Source organism: Tamandua tetradactyla, chromosome 10, assembly GCF_023851605.1.
Source record: "Tamandua tetradactyla isolate mTamTet1 chromosome 10, mTamTet1.pri, whole genome shotgun sequence".
Lineage (NCBI taxonomy): Eukaryota > Metazoa > Chordata > Mammalia > Pilosa > Myrmecophagidae > Tamandua > Tamandua tetradactyla.
This window is the reverse complement of record NC_135336.1, coordinates 23226716-23244148: the sequence shown is the minus strand read 5'-3', so window position 1 is coordinate 23244148 and position 17433 is coordinate 23226716.

The following is a 17433-nucleotide window of genomic DNA, read 5'->3' as shown; positions in this document are numbered from 1 at the left end:
TCAGGTAGGACCTGAGATTTTGTTGGTTTGTCCAGAGTGATGCCCTGATGAATCCCAGAGTGATTCGATCAGTGAGTGGAAAAGTATTTGCAAAGCCCCCTTCAGGGAATGGTGAGAACGGGGAGAAATTCAACTTCCCCAAGTTGAATTCTTGATATTCTCACAAACAGTGTGGACAGCCAAAGATGAGCCCCCAGTCTTGGTGTTTGTCCATATGAAACTTAACCCCACAAAGGATAGGTCAAGTCTACTTAAAATTTAGGCTTAAGAGTCACCCCCAAGAGAGCCTCTTCTGTTGCTCAGATGTGGCCTCTCTCTCCAGCCAACACAACAAACAGACTCACCACCCTCCCCGTCTACGTGGGACATGACTCCCAGGGGTGTGGACCTTCCTGGCAACGTGGGTCAGAAATCCTGGAATGAGCTGAGACTCAGCATCAAGGGATTGAGAAAAACCCTAGAATGAGCTGAGACTCAGCATCAAGGGATTGAGAAAACCTTCTCGACCAAAAACGGGAAGAGTGAAATGAGACAAAGTGTCAATGGCTGAGAGACTCCAAACAGAGTCAAGAGCTATATCCTGGAGGTTACTCTTACGCATTAAGTAGATATCACCTTGTTATTCAAGATGTAGTGGAGAAGCTGGAGGGAACTGCCTGAAAATGTAGAGCTGTGTTCCAGTAGCCATATTTCTTGATGATGACTGAATAATGATATAGCATTCACAATGTGACTGTGTGATTGTGAAAACCTTGTGTCTGATGCTCCTTTTATCTACCGTGTCAACAGACGAGCAGAACATATGGAATAAAAATAAATAATAGGGGGAACCAATGTTAAAATAAATTTAGCTTGAAATGCTAGTGATAAATGAAAGCGAGGGGTAAAGGGTATGGTATATATAATCTTTTTTTTCTCTGTTATCATTTTATTTCTTTTTCTGTTGTCTCTATTTCTTTTTCTGAATTGATGCAAATGTTCTAAGAAGTTATGAATATGCAACTATGTGATGATATTGAGAATTACTGATTATATATGTAGAACGGAATATGTTAATGTTTGTTTGTTCTTAATTTTTTAAATTAATAAATAAATAAATTTTAAAAAGTATTGGCAAAGTCTTTTGTGGGATGGGATAAATAATATGGAACTATTAAACTTTATTAGCAGGGAATCCCCTGATACTGTGTCAAACATTAGGGACACCCAAATCAATAGGCCAAGCCCTTGATCTTGAGGCTTGCTCTTGTGAAGCTTATGTATGTAGCGGAGAAGCTTAGCCTACCTATAGGTATGCCTGAGAGTTACTTCTGGAGGACACCTGTTGCTCAGATGTGGTCTCATTCTCTCTAAGTCCAACTCTGCAAGTGAAATCATTGCCCTCCCCCCCCCAATTAGAGCATGGCATCCAGGGCTGGGAGTCTCCTTGGCTTTATGGGAGATGATTCCCAGGGATGAGTTTGGCCCTGGCCATGAGATCAACAATGCCATCCTGACCAAAAGGGGGAAAAGTGTAACAGGTGGGGTGTCAGTGGCTGAGAGAGTTTGGGTAGAGTTGAGAGGATGCTCCAGAGGTCACTCTTGCACAGGCTTCGGTTGGACATTGCTACTTATCACAGCTTGCCAGACCCCAACCAAAACCATTCCAGCCAATTGTAAGGGACACCTAGGCCAATATATAGATATAGGATTCTGTGGGGATTCCATGCACTAGGGTGGCTTTCTGGGGACCTGAGGCCTCCAGATGGATCCCTGGACCAGATGGATCCTGAGACCTGGAGGGGCCAGCCTCTCCAGAGCATCGGCTGATTCCATCTCCCTTCCCCATATTATTGATGGCCAATTCCAACATGAGAAAGTTGGAATGGGAATGGCCCAAATATCCCTAAGGACTGGGAGAAGGATCAGGGGTGATGGTGGAATTGTGTGGAGAGGGTGGGGTTTGGCAGGCGAGTGTGATTGCTGGGTCATTGTGTTGATGTTTCTTTTGGTCTCCAGTGTCTTGGAGCAGCTAGAGACATAGGCCTGAAATTGTGGAATTGTGGCTCATGCCAAACTCTGGAATTTGTTCTCTAATAGTTTGTTGCACTGTGCTTTGAAATTTGCTGCTTTTGTGTGTGTATGTTGTTTTTCACAGGGGAGGAGGGGTAGGTCAATTGTGATGATAGAAGAATACTTGTCCCTTCTAGCTGCCAAAGTTCTAGAGCAACTAGAGGGAGGAATCTGAGATGATGGTGTTGTAACCGGTGATGGATTCTAGGATCTGTCCTGTGGCTGCTTGTTGAAGAGTGCTTTGAAGGCTACTGCTTTTTTCTTTCTTTGCTTTGTATATATGTTGTATTGTGCAGTGAAAAAAAGTTAAAAAAAAATATATTAGAAACAGTTCTTCCCCAAGGGTACCCAGCCTTTTCTTCATTCTAGGGGCTCTGGGTCTATAAACTGTCTGAAGTCTGAGAATTGATTAAGAGGCCATGACTGTCTGTTTTTGAAATTCAAGTTAGACTTCTGTTCACTTGACCAAGAATTCTTCTGCTTGTACAGCTCAAACAAGAATTTAGTAGACTACCCATCTATTTTTTTTCTTTGTATACTGTATGGCAAGGGTCACATTTCATTCTTTTTCCATGTTGTAGCGTGAAAACCAGGAACGAGGCCGCAGGCCTCCAGGAACGTTCCGCGAAGTTAGAACAGGCTGAGACTAAGGATCCGTAGTTTTGGGAAGCAGGTTTTATTTGCTATGGCCATAGGGCTCAGAGAGTAGCCTCTGAAAGTCTGAGCCCCGAACAAAAGGCAACCTTAGCTTTTATAGACTCTTTGACATGTTAAAGACAAGGTAAACAATTGGCTGATTTAAGTTGAGAATGGCCCAGAGCTGAACCATTGAGGGGCTCCCACCCCAAGAATGTCTTCTTTTGCCTACGTGCATCTTCACCAGTTCCTGAAGGCTAGGGGACGGGGTTTCTATACAAGGAAATGTGCCTTATCTCACTTGCCTGCAAGGAGAGGGGGTTTGGGGATTTTCCACAGAGAGCACAGCTGAACTAGAAAGAGGGGAAGGCCTGCCTGCTACAATGTGAGTATCCCCTTAATTGCAACACCATTTGTTGAATTTTTGTTTTTGTTTGGCTTTTCATTTGTTTGTTTGTTTGTTTGTTTGTTTTTTCGGAGAAGTGCATTGCCCATCAATTTTACTTCTAGGTATACCCATGATATACTAGCCAATGCCACAAGTCTCTGTGAGTCAAATTATCTTGACTGCTGCTCTAAGTCTGCTGTCCTTTATGGTGGCCATGCCCATCTTGTCTATGGTGAATAACTGTCACCTGACATGGCTTCTGCCAACTCTTGATCTGATCATCCCCATTGTGTTTAAGTTTTCCAGCTCAGTGATAGCAGTTCTCACAATAATATCTGACCTACAGAGAAGGACAACTACAGAGCTCTTCAGGGATAATGGAGGTAGTCTTATGAATTTATTTCTCAAGGTTCTGGTGAAAGGTGTGTCCTCTGGACATTCCTAAGGTATGTGAGCAGGTCTTCCATGATAAGACCACTCTAATAATCCAGTCTCTCTAAGCTTCTGGATCCCCTCATCTACATTGTACTGGGCAGTTCTGGCATTTTGACCTCAGGTAATGTTGGCCACCATAAGATCATTTTTCAGGCAACCATCCAAACAAACTGTTAATGCCCTTTCTAACCCTTCAAGCTACAATACTGAATGCAAAATCACTGCTTAATGGGCCCATATCAATAAATTCAGTTTGATCCAACTTTATATTCTTTATACCATTATCTCACACCCATAATATCCATCCCCACACATATTCCCGTGTTCTCGGTCTGTATAAATTGGAAAACTCATGCAGTTCTTTTGGCATACAGCGTACTTTCTCATGGGTGACACTTTGTACCTCACCCTTCAGGGCCTCTTGGGACTTTACTCTAGTTATAGGTCTTGAAGAAAAGAGGGGTGGTGAGGGAGGGTCATGAAAAGTAATATGTGTCTTTCAAGTCAATTACCTCAGGATATTCCATTGTATTTAATCAGGTGAAACGGAATTAGTCTTTCCAGACAGAGGAGTTAGGGCTGTTTCCCCAGGGGAGGTGGTTACAGGGTTAGAAGTGTTAATCTCATTAAGTAGAAGTTGAATGGCAGACTCCTCTGTAGAGACTGGAGGCTGGGAATCTATTTCCTCAAGACAGGCTGGAGGTCAGGAAGGTCTTTCCTGAGCTCAGTGCAGTACATGTCTCTATCTAGCAAAGGCTCAGCAGATTCCAGGGATCTCTTCTCCCCATTGCCATCATTATTGAGCCATATATCACCATGCCACATTTCAGGATCCTATTCTTTCTCAATCAAAACCCCTACTGTAACAGCAGACACACTGCAAGGTTGAGATTTTAGCTTATGTTGTAAATCTGCTACTCACACAATGAGGCTTTGCATCTGGTTTTCAAAGATTTCAAGTCTGTGACCACAGTGTTAGGTCTAGCAAAAGGAGCTTCTGATGCAGAGCCCTTCAGCCCCCCTTCTCAACATTCTTGGAAGGTCCGAGGATCCAGATATGAACCAATTGCTATACTGGTTGGTGTTGTATTCTCCAGACAAATGAAGACATCCCAGACAGCTAGAAATATGGTCATAATCTGTTTCTGTTGATAATGCCCTCCCCTGTCAGTGCCTCACTCTGCATAGTGGGCCAGCACCTCAACAATGTATCTTAGACTAAGTCAATAAGCCTCTTTGTTAGTGCAGTCTTTCAGGTGCAAATTTTTCTTTTAAAGGATGGCTCCCTGGGTGGGGGGTGGGGGGGTGGGAGGTCTGAGCTACTTTCTGCAGACCTCTGTGTTGGTGGCTCCCTTCTTCTTCTTCTTTTTCCCCATTTTCTCTCTAATAAATCTTTAACTCGCTGTCTCATGTGGAATCCTTTATGACCCTATGCCTGACACATGGAAAATAAGATTTTCTTTCAGGGTACACATGGAAACTTTTACATCATTTACACAGCATTTAAGGTGCAAATTTGAAGCCTTCAGTCATCACTATATCCAGCATAACTAACAACAACCAGCCAACATCATTAAATCTCTCAATTCCACAAAACTACATAAAGGTATCAAAAGCACTCTCACCCATAGTCTTGCCTCATAGAAACATACAATTAGCAGAATCTAATGGTGATATTTTGAGTATATCTTTTTACAATTTATCCCATGGACTGTCAGTGCCAACTTGATTATCAGAAACAGAGTCATTATTGCCAGTGAGTCTAGTCAGGGTAGAAAACCAATTGTAAAAACCCATTTTTAAGATTCTGTTTCTCAAGTACCACTCCTGGTACCAAGCTATGATAGTCAGGGTTCTCTAGAGAAACAGAACCAACAGGAGAGATCTGCAAATATGAGATTTATAAAGGTGTCTCATGCAAACATGGAAATGGAAAACTCCAAAATCCATAGGGGAGGTTATGAAGCTGGCAGCTCCGATGAAGGGTCTGGATGAACTCCACAGGAGAGACTCATTGGCTGAAGGAGAAATGAAAATCTCTCTTCTCCCTTAAATGTCTTCAACTGATTGGATTATCTCATTGTGGGAGACAAGTCTTAGATGATTGTAGATGTAATCAGCTACAGATGCAATCAGCACACTCATGATTCAATTAAACAGACACAAAATATCCTGCTGCAAAGATCAGGCCAGTGCTTGCCTGAGCAGACAAATGGGTATAATCCCTTGGCCAAGTCCACACCAGGACCTAACCACAACAGTGGTCAATAAATCATCTTATACTCCTTAAGGCAGTGATCTTTGAGCAATTCAGTTTATTCTCCAAAAGTTGTTTGTGATTCTCAGGGTAATGAAAAGAAAGTAGACCTACAACTGGATATACTGTTGAGGAAAGGGCATTTGAAGTTGGTTGACTATCAGGGCTTATCAAAATAAAGACCATGCGCCCTCCTTGGCCCCCCCAAAAAAGTAAAAGATAGCATATTGAGAGAAAGAAATGAGACATGAAATGATAAATATTATATGATCTCACTGATAAGAAATAATTAGAATAAGCAAACTCAGAGAGTCAGAATCTAGAATACAAATTACCAGGGGACAGGGTAGGGGTGGGGAATAGGGAGCTAAGGCTTAAAATGTTCAGAGGTTCTATTTGGGATGATGAAAAAGTTTTGATAATGGATGGCAGTGATAGTAACACAACACGATAAATAAATAAATAAATAAATAAATAAATAAATAAATAAATAAATAAATAAATAAATAGCTGGTCCTTTTTAGTGATACTGAAACAGGACAAAATAGGACAAGTGTAAGTCCCTGGTTTCCTATTTAACTCTGAATGAGTTATCAGACAACTAAAAGTTCCTTGTTTCTTATCTAGCTCAAAGAAACTAACGTAATTGCAAACTTCACCTGTCAACTTCCAGGGACAAAAATTTCCCTTAAAGCCTGGAATTCTCCAAAAACCACTGAAACCTCCCCAAAATATAAAAGCTTATAAAATTCTGGCCCCAAAGCAAACTCTTAGCTAATGATAGGAAGCAAAGTTCACAAAGATTGTTAAACATTTGCCCACAGACAAATTTTAGGTATGTGACAACAAACCATGAATTCTGCTAGCTATTTACTCCTAGAGAGAAGAAAACACTTAATAGTGAAAGGTTACTATGGAAACCAACTCCCAACAAAACTTTCCAATAAAACAAGCTAGCCCACTCCAATCAGTGTGTGTCCCTCCCTTGGGCACATCTACATCAACATCTTTAATGTGTGTTCATTCTTTATTTATTTATTTATTTATTTATTTGGCGTGGGCAGGCTCCAGGAATCGAACCCTGGTCTCTGGCATGGCAGGCAACAATTCTGCCACTGAGCCACTGTTGCACTGCCCTAAACTCTTGTTTTTTTTTAATTTTTTATTATTATTACTATTTTTTTACATGGGCAGGCACCGGGAATCGAACCCAGGTCCTCTGGCATGGCAGGTGAGCATTCTTGCCTGCTGAGCCACCGTGGCCTGCCCTAAAAACAATCTCTTTTTTTTGTCTTTTTCCACATGGGCGGGCACTGGGAATTGAACCTGGGTCTCCGGCATGGCAGGTGAGAACGCTGCCAGTGAGCCACCGTGGCCCACAACTTATCTTTTTAATAAACTTTACTACTCATTCCTACTGACCTTCTCATCTTCAAATTCTTTTAGTTTTGAGGCTATTGAACCTGGATCAGGATTCAGCTGGCACCAATGCCAGCCGGGCACCAATTATAGTACCATACTGCAACTAAATAAAAAGTCGCATTTCTGAAACATTTCTCCCCCCAAATGTGAAGTGGAATCTGAGAGCAAAATTTGGACTCTGTGATAAAAAATTACTTTGCCCAAATCCAAAAAGAGACTGAAAGAATGTAAAGGGACTCAACCCTGGTTTCCTATCAGGCACTCCCAGAATTCTTTGCCAAAGACCATGTTTTTAAATGACTGAATTTGGGTCAAGTGAAGATTCAGAGGGTTATGCATCTGCCAAAAGTTGTAGGCAATGCCTACTTTGTTCTCTCAGGAACAAATTGGCTGGCTAAAGGAATAAAGTGATAATTTTCTGCCTGCATTCTCATTTGGGAGAGGCCAAAGATTCATCCTGGGCCTCCTTTATAGACACAGTGGGGAGTTTCTCACAAGGAGCTATTCTGATGCTTCCCCGATGCTCTAAAAGAAAATATGGGAATGTATTGGAAAAGGAAAAAATATCATAGTGTCAATGGATCATTCATAGAGGGAGATACTGCTTGGCCATCTAACTCATTGGAAATGTGATTGGCTCCTTGGATTCAAGAGCACTTAAGTTATTATAGGTAACTCAGGGATTTATCATAAAGAAGCGTCTGCTTAGGAATCCGGGAAGTGCCAAACAATGCAGCTGCAGGAAGAAGAGGGACCCACAGGGTCTTCTGATAAGAACTAGAATCTACAGCAGCTCCGAGAACTTGAGGAGCTGTGGCAGTGGCTTTTACTATATGGCTCCACCATTAAGGGGTCTCAGCTATTCCCCAAGCTATTTGCATCCCTCTCTCTCTGTCCCCTTCTCCAGCCCCTGTCCCCAGCTCCAAGTGGGGTTCTCACTTTCTACTCTTTATAACTTTTCTTTGCTTAGTAGTGTCTATTGCTACAACTCCTGCTTACTCAAAAGGTTGTCTGTCATGGTACCTATTGCACCTCATCACCTCTGTCCTCAAAGCTTCATCTCCCACTTCTAACTACCGCATCCTCTAAATATTTCTTAGTTCAAAGCTATGAAGAATTTGCTTGTCCAGATAATCTATTTGTACCAGGCCATGTCGTAGGAAACTGGCCAATCTAAGATTTGGCAATACTAAGGCTATTTGCCCAGCCCTGGTCCAATCAATTTAGTACAAAATGGGTGCTCTTTTGGGAAGAGCTGTCCATTGAAAAGTCTTCCCTATAAAGGGCTGTGGGAGTGGCAGATGTCTGAGACATATATAGCGGAGCAGGAAGAATGTCTTTTCCATGCAGGGTTATCCAGCTTGTTGGAGAAAAGGTATGATAGCTCCTAATAGAAATACTTTCTCCTTAGAGAAATAAGGGGGATCTGTTAGGGTGAGAGAGAGATTTAGTGTGGCTTGAACAATTAAGCAAGGAGAGAACTGCATTCACTTGTCACAATATTTTAATGACGTCTGAACTGAATCCTTAGGAACTAAGTAATGGATAGGTCCTGGTTGGGTTAGCTACTAATTGCCAATTCATTCATTTTTGGTAAAGGTGATGATTTTGCCCTAAATCCTTCTACAGTAATGCCTGGCTTAGTCTTCCCCATTTTTTCCTTATTTTAGTCTTCCAAGGTTCTTCTCCCAAATGGAACAATCACATAAAGTACTTAGAACGGTACCTAAGTCATAGTAAGCACTCAGCAAATGAATTATCATTGTTATTATATCATCCATTCATTGAAAAAATATTTGAACAGCATATTATTTAGGTTGTAATCAGCTACATGTAAGAGAATGCCAACTATAGAGGATTAACCAAATAGGTTAACCACTACTGTTTCACCTCTGAGTGAATGGATAAAAATCCCTCCCCCCACATTGCCTGTTGGGAGACAAGTAGCCAGGACTAAAATGGCAGCTCCACGATGCCATCAGGAATCCAGCCCACTTCTTTCCTTCTGTTTGGCCATGATAAACATATGGCATTTATCTTTATCACCTCAGAAGCAAATACATAGTCTGTATCCTTGTCACGTCCAGCCACCTTAATTCACATCTCAGGTAAAAAGGAGGAGAGGGCAATAAAAAGGAAAGGACAGTGCTTTCATCAGGAAAGTAAAAGTAAAAGCTTTTCAGAAATTCCCCAGCAGACCTCTGCTTATATCTCATTAACCAGTACTGTCTCATTGCTACTTGGTGCTGAAAGAGAGGCTGGGCACACTGCCCCTCTAAACAAAATCAGGGTTCTGTTGGTTTAGGATTCTGTAGGAAAGTAGTAGTGTCTCACAGCCTCTCTATCCCAAACACTGAGAACTAGCCTTCGAGAATCAGTGGGGAAAGGACTAAACCAGCAATTCAATGGTCTGATAAGTATCATGATAGAGGAACTATCATGCGAGCACATAAATAGGACACCTAATTTATATCTGTGAGGTCAGGAAAGCGCTGCTGGCAGAGGTGAGAGCTGAGACGTGAAGCACAGGAAGTAGTTGGTCAGGGAAGAGAGCGTGCGCAAATGCTCAGAGGTGAGATTGAGTCTTTTCTGTGAACAGAGTTTTTTGGTATTGTTGGAGAATTGTGTATATACTTTAGAGAGCAGTGAGGTTGGAGGAAAGTAAAGGCTAGAGCATGAAGAATTCCACAAACCAGTTTAAGGAATTTGTACTTACTTTTAAGGCAATGACAAGCTACCGCAGGAATTTAAGTAGAAAACAGATTTTGCTTGTTAGTGTTTAAAACTGGAGTGGAAAGAAGTAAAACTATCACTGTTTGCAGATGATATGATACTATATGTCGAAAACCCGGAAAAATCCACAACAAAACTACTAGAGCTAATAAATGAGTACAGCAAAGTAGCAGGTTACAAGATCAACATCCAAAAATCTGTAGTGTTTCTATACACTAGCAATGAACAATCTGAGGGGGAAATCAAGAAACGAATTCCATTTACAATTGCAACTAAAAGAATAAAATACCTAGGAATAAATTTAACTAAAGAGACAAAAAACCTATACAAAGAAAACTACAAAAAACTGTTAAAAGAAATCACAGAAACCTAAATAGATGGAAGGACATACTGTGTTCATGGATTGGAAGACTAAATATAGTTAATATGTCAATTCTACCTAAATTGATTTACAGATTCAATGCAATACCAATCAAAATCCCAACAACTTATTTTTCAGAAATAGAAAAACCAATAAGCAAATTTATCTGGAAGGGCAGGGTGCCCCGAATTGCTAAAAGTATCTTGAGGAAAAAAAACGAAGCTGGAGGTCTCACGCTGCCGGACTTTAAGGCATATTATGAAGCCACAGTGGTCAAAACAGCATGGTACTGCATAAAGATAGACATATCGACCAATGGAATCAAATAGAGTGCTCAGATATAGACCCTCTCATCCATGGACATTTGATCTATGATAAGGCAGTCAAGCCAACTCACCTGGGACAGAACAGTCTCTTCAATAAATGGTGCCTAGAGAACTGGATATCCATATGCAAAAGAATGAAAGAGGACCCGTATCTCACACCCTATACAAAAGTTAACTCAAAAATGCATCAAAGATCTAAACATTAGGTCTAAGACCATAAAACAGTTAGAGGAAAATGTAGGGAGATATCTTATGAAACTTACAATTAGAGGCGGTTTTATGGACCTTAAACCTAAAGCAAGAGCACTGAAGAAAGAAAGAAATAAGTGGGAGCTCCTCAAAATTAAACACTTTTGTGCATCAAAGAACTTCATCAAGAAAGTAGAAAGACAGCCTACACAATGGGAGACAATATTTGGAAACGACATATCAGATAAAGGTATAGTATCCAGAATTTATAAAGAGATTGTTCAACTCAACAACAAAAAGACAGCCAACCCAATTACAAAATGGGAAAAAGACTTGAACAGACACCTCTCAGAAGAGGAAATACAAATGGCCAAAAGGCACATGAAGAGATGCTCAGTGTCCCTGGCCATTAGAGAAATGCAAATCAAAACCACAATGAGATATCATCTCACACTCACCAGAATGGCCATTATCAACAAAACAGAAAATGACAAGTGCTGGAGAGGATGCGGAGAAAGAGGCACACTTATCCACTGTTGGTGGGAATGTCAAAGGGTGCAACCACTGTGGAAGGCAGTTTGGCGGCTCCTCAAAAAGCTGAATATAGAATTGCCATACGACCCAGCAATAGCATTGCTAGGTATCTACTCAAAGGACTTAAGGGCAAAGACACAAATGGACATTTGCACACCAATGTTTATAGCAGCATTATTTACAACTGCAAAGAGATGGAAACAGCCAAAATGTCCATCAACAGACGAGCGGCTAAACAAACTGTGGTATATACATACGATGGAATATTATGCAGCTTTAAGACAGAATAAACTTATGAAGCATGTAATAACATGGATGGACCTAGAGAACATTATGCTGAGTGAGACTAGCCCAAAACTAAAGGACAAGTACTGTATGGTCCCACTGATGTGAACCGACATTAGAGAATAAACTTGGAATATGTCATTGGTAACAGAGACCATCAGGAGTTAGAAATAGGGTAAGATAATGGGTAATTGGAGCTGAAGGGATACAGACTGTGCAACAGGACTGAATACAAAAACTCAAAAATGGACAGCACAATACTACCTAATTGTAATGTAATTATGTTAAAACACTGAATGAAGCTGCATCTGAGCTATAGTTTTTGTTTGTTTGTTTGTTTTTGTTTTTTGTTTTTTTATATATTTTTTTATTTTTTATTTTTATTTTTTCTCTATATTATCATTTTATTTCTTTTTCTGTTGTCTTGCTATTTCTTTTTCTAAATCGATGAAAATGTACCAAGAAATGATGATCATACATCTATGTGATGATATTAAGAATCACTGATTGCATATGTAGAATGGAATGATTTCTAAATGTTGTGTTAGTTAATTTTTTTTAATAATAAAAAAAAAAACTGCAGTGGAAAAATCAATCTATGGCAATTATCTTTAAGTGCCAGAGTATTAATTGCCTTTCTTCATTCACCAGGGGATCCATAAATTCACCTTGGCCAAGTTCCCTCCGCTTTGACAGGGGTGCCCTGAGCTGGGAGCTATCTTTGCTTTAACCGCTTATTAACACTTTGGGTTTCACCTACAACATATGCTCTGGGAATAAAATTAGGCTTTGTTTGGAGAGGCTGTCCTTGTCAAGAATGATGGCCTTATTTATTTTCAATGTTCATGCTTGTGATGGTTAGGTTTTGGTGTCAACTTGGCCAAGTGATTATGCTTGTCTGGTAAGGCAAGCACTGGCCTGACCTTTGCTGCAAGGATATTTTGTGGTTGTTTGATTAAATCATTGATGTGCTCATTACATCTGTGGTCTTCTAAGGCTTGTTTCTCACAATGAGATAATCCAACCAATTGAAGGCTTTTATGGAAGAAGATAAACTCTTTTCTTCTTCTGCCAATGAGCCTCTCTGGTGGAATTCATCCAGACCCTTCATCGGAGCCGCCAGCTTCACAGCCTGTCCTACAGATTTTGGAGTTTTCCATTTCCATGTTTGCATGAGACATTTTTATAAATCTCATATTTACAGGTCTCTTCTGTTGGTTCTGTTTATCTAGAGAACTCTGACTAACACAATGCTCAATTCTGTAAGAATTTTTGTAAAAAGGTGAGTCAAGTCTTCTACAAGGCTAAGTACACAGAGAGGCCATGATGAGTAATCTAAGTGATCTCCAAACATCGATTAGATCACCTACTCTAGGCAAAATATTCATTTTTCTTTATTTAAAATAGGACCACACAATTGGCTTATCTCCTAGTTTACAGGTTATTCCTGGATGGTCTTAAGTAGTGTGGCATATTAGCAAAGAATACTGTAGTAGCACTCGGTACATTATTGTTCCGTTTCTCAAACTTTTATAGACACAATTTATAAAACAGAAGGACTTTTGAAGACTGGAGTGCTTGGCCTGCAGTTGAAGAGTGGTCTGTGGCTCCCACTGCTCTGGCCACCGAAGGGATGGGAACAAGCACTGAGTGGGCTTAAGCTGTTTTTCCCCAGCTCTTCTGTTTTTCTTTTAATTTTTTTTTATTGTGAAATATAAGATTTATATTTTAAAAATTTTCAAAGTACATTTTAACATGTAATTACAGAACAGATTTCAAAGTTTGGTATGGCTTGCAGTTCTACATTTTCAGGATTTTCCTTCTAGCTGCTCCAAAATCCTGGAAGCTAAAATAAATATCAATATAATGATTCAGCAGCCATACTTATTAAATCCTATCTTCTCTGTTACACACCTCTTTCTTCTTTGATCCTACACCCAATTTTAAGGGTTTTTGGGCTATGCCCATTCTAATTTTTCCATGCCGAAAAGGGATATCAACAATATAGGATAGGGAGGGTGGAATTCGTTGATATTCTTGGAGAGGCTGGTCCCTCTGGGTTTCAGGACTTATCTGGCCTAGGAACCCTCTGGGGCTATAGGTATCAGGAAAGTAAACTTAGTACATGAAACTTTTGTAGAGTCTGTTAGAGACCTAGGTGTTCTTTAGCATTAATTAACAGGAATGATGTTTATTATGGCAAATCTTGGCAATTAGCAATATCTAAATGAAGCTTGCCTATGAATAGCCTCCAGAATAGGTTCTTGACTCCATTTCTTAGCCACTGATATCTTATTTTGTTACATTTCTTTTCCCCATTTTAGTCCAGAAGGCATTATTGATCCCTTGGTGCCAGGGCTAGGTGCAACCATGGGGGGAATTCCCCGGGCTCTTAAACAGAAAACAGAAATAGTCTCGCTGGGAAATAAATATTAATTTCTATAAAATAGAGAGAGAGAATGACTAATCAGAAAATGACTCCTTTTACTATTTTACTTATTTGATACCATTTTAATCTCTAGCTATATCAGCTTTTCTCCAATCAGCTGAAAATAGTCATTTGCAACCTGCTGTCCATCCACATTCCTGATTCCTTGCTTTTTTTTCTCCATAGAATTTTATTACCTCAGCATCCTATACAGTTTAACTGTTTCCTATAATCTATCTCCCTTCACTAAAATTCTGAGGATAGATATCTTCATGTTTTTGGTTAATAGTGCCTAGAATATATAAAATACTTGTTGAGTCTGAATCATATATACCCCACATGAGCCATTAATCCGTGTTCTTGTGATTGTGAACCCATTTGTAAATAGACCCTTTGAAGATGTTATTATTAGCTAAGGTGTGGTCAGATGAATCAGGGTGGGTACTATCTATAACACTGAAGGTCATATAAAGAGGAGATTCAGATGCAGTTCATCACAAGACGCCAGTAGTCAGAAGCCAGAGCAGACAGAGAGTAAGCCATGGGACAGAGGACTGCCATTACCAGAACACTACTAACCCCGGACATCTTGATTCTGGACTTCTAGTGTCCAAACTGTGAGCCAATAAATTCTTGTTGATTAAGCCAACCTGCTGTGTAGTGTTTGCCACAGCAGCCTTAATAAACTAAGACAGCACTCAAGAAATATTTGTTGAAAAAAATTGCAAGTGCATTTCATCAGTTACCTGATATGACTGTCTTCCATCCTGCCAATGGAAGGCCAAACTCATTCCTCATCTTTTGTGCATTGTTTCTTTCTTTCTTTTCTTTTATTTTTTTTTTTTGCTGAGTACTACTACCTTATTCTCTCAGGCTGCTTTACCACAGAATTGGTTGGCTAGACCAACAGGAATTTTTTGGCTATTTCAGGTTTGCTGCCTTACAGGGTCAAGCATTCTGGGTGGCCCCAAATCCTTGGGTTTCTTGGTTTTCCCATCACATGGTTATGTCCTCTTTCTCTTCTAGGCTCCGTTGAAGAGAAAATTCTGGCTTACCATTCCTGCCTGTGGCTTTTACTCTAGAGGCCCTTTAATAATTGGATTAAAACCCATCCTGATTGAGTTGGCCACACCATAACTTCTTCAAAAGATCTTATTTACAATGTGTCATCCACAGGAATGGGATTGTTTTTATTTTCCTCTCTGGGGTACATAATTCAATCTACCTTACTTACCTCTCTATTCTTATTTAAGCAACAAAATCAAATCAACAACTATAAGACAGTTTCAGAGTGATATACATCTTTTTATGAGAGTTTAAATGCCATTCATCACAACCTAAATATGCCAGTTTATACTAATACTCACTCAACAATGCATTCTTGCACATTTTTCTTATCTGTTGTAGTGGAATGATTCAGGGATCCTATTAAAATAATTGGAGTAGCAATACACAGTATTTTAGAACTAAATGGAATCCTGGCAAGCCTGTTATGAATTCCTTCCAAGGATGTGAATGTCCTCCTGAGCAATAGCCTTGGGATCTGTGTTATGTTCTTGCATTCATCCCTCAATCCACTTATCCCTTCCATAATTATTAAAAATCAACTACTTGTCAGGCACCATTTATTATACACAGAAAATTCCTTTCACTAGGAAACTTTTCCTGTTAACTATGAGCACTTTATAATTTTATTGTTCACTTGCAAGAGTATGATCTGATGAGGGCTGTACTGAAGACACAGGTCTACCAATGACCTAGTTGGTGGTTCAAACTGTCCCAGTCAGGTGACTTGTATTAGATCATTGTCAGGCAAAATTGTAAAACAGCCATTTCTTACCCTAATCCTAAAGACTGAATATGACATATTATCCCTATGATTGTTATGTTACATGGTAAAAAGGATTTTTCAGATTAATTAAGGTTATAATCAGCTGACCTCGAGTTACTCAAAGGCAGGATTATTCTGCTAGGCCGAACTAAATCACATGAGCCCTTAAAAAGTTTTGTCTGGCTTGCAGGAGAAGTCAAAGTCAGGAGAGTCCAAGGGTGTATGAGAAGGATTCAATGCACTGTTGCTGACTTGAAGAGCCATATGTCTAGGAATGTAGGAAGAGAGAGCTAAGAGCAGACCCTGACTGCCAGTAAGGAAATGGGGATCCTATAGTCATATAACCACAAGGAAGTTCTGCCAACCAACAGAATGAGTTTGGAAGCAGACTTTTTCTACCAGAGACTCTAATAGATTAGAGTCCAGCTGGGCTGATATCTTGATTTCAGCTTGGTGAGGCCTAAGCAGAGAATCCCATTCAGACAGCCCAAACAGATCTACTGATTTTGTGAAATAATAAACAGAACTAGTTTGTGGCAATTTGTTAAGTAGCAACAGAAAACTAATACAATTATCATGTACTAGAAAGTGCTTTTTTGCAATGACCAAATACTGCAATTCCAGCAGGAATTCAGAATTCTGCAGTTCTTTTGAATTTTACTTTTTCATTATCCATGGAAATATTTCCCAGGGAAAAATTCCCACAAATCTAGTTTTTACTTCTGAAAACAAGAAAGATTAAGTCAATACCAAGAGAATGCTTGTTTGGATAGTATCCAGCTTATAAATCCCTTTACCTTAAATGTGGTAAACCCACAGACATGACATTCAGGGATGAAAATCTCCCTGGTGAAGTGGGAGATGACTACCAGGGATGAATCCACACCTGGCACCGTGGGATCAACAATTACATCCTGACCAAATGGGGGAAAAGAAGTATAATTAATAAAGTATCAGTGGCAGAGAGAGATCAAATAGAGTGGAGAGGCTACTCTGGAGGTTGTTTTTACACAAGCTTCAGGTAAACCTTGCTACCTATCGTAACCTGCCAACCCCCAACCAGACCATTCCAGCCAATCCTAAAGAACACCTAGGGCAATTTATAAGATTCCACGCACTAGAATAACTTGCCAGAAACTTACAACCTCCAGATGGGTCCCTGGTCCAGAAGTCATGAAACTTAAACCAGCATCTCCAGAATATCAGATAGTTTCATCTCCCTAAGCTGTATTAGTGACAGACCCTTCCAAAAGCAAAAATTTAGAATTGTCATAGCCCAAGTAACCCCAGTGAAAGGTATGGAAAGATCAAAGGTGATGGTAGAATTATTCATAGAAGATAGGACTTAACAAATGAATATGAATGCTGAATCATTAAATATCTCTTTTAGTCTCCAGTATTTTAGAGCAGCCAGAAGTAAAAACCTAAAACTGTGAAATTGTAACCCATGTCAAAGTCTGAAATATGTTCCACAACTAATTATGGAGCTGTGCTTGGAAATTTATAGCTTTTTTGTAAATATGTTATTGTTCACAAAAAAAGAAGGAAAAAAAAGT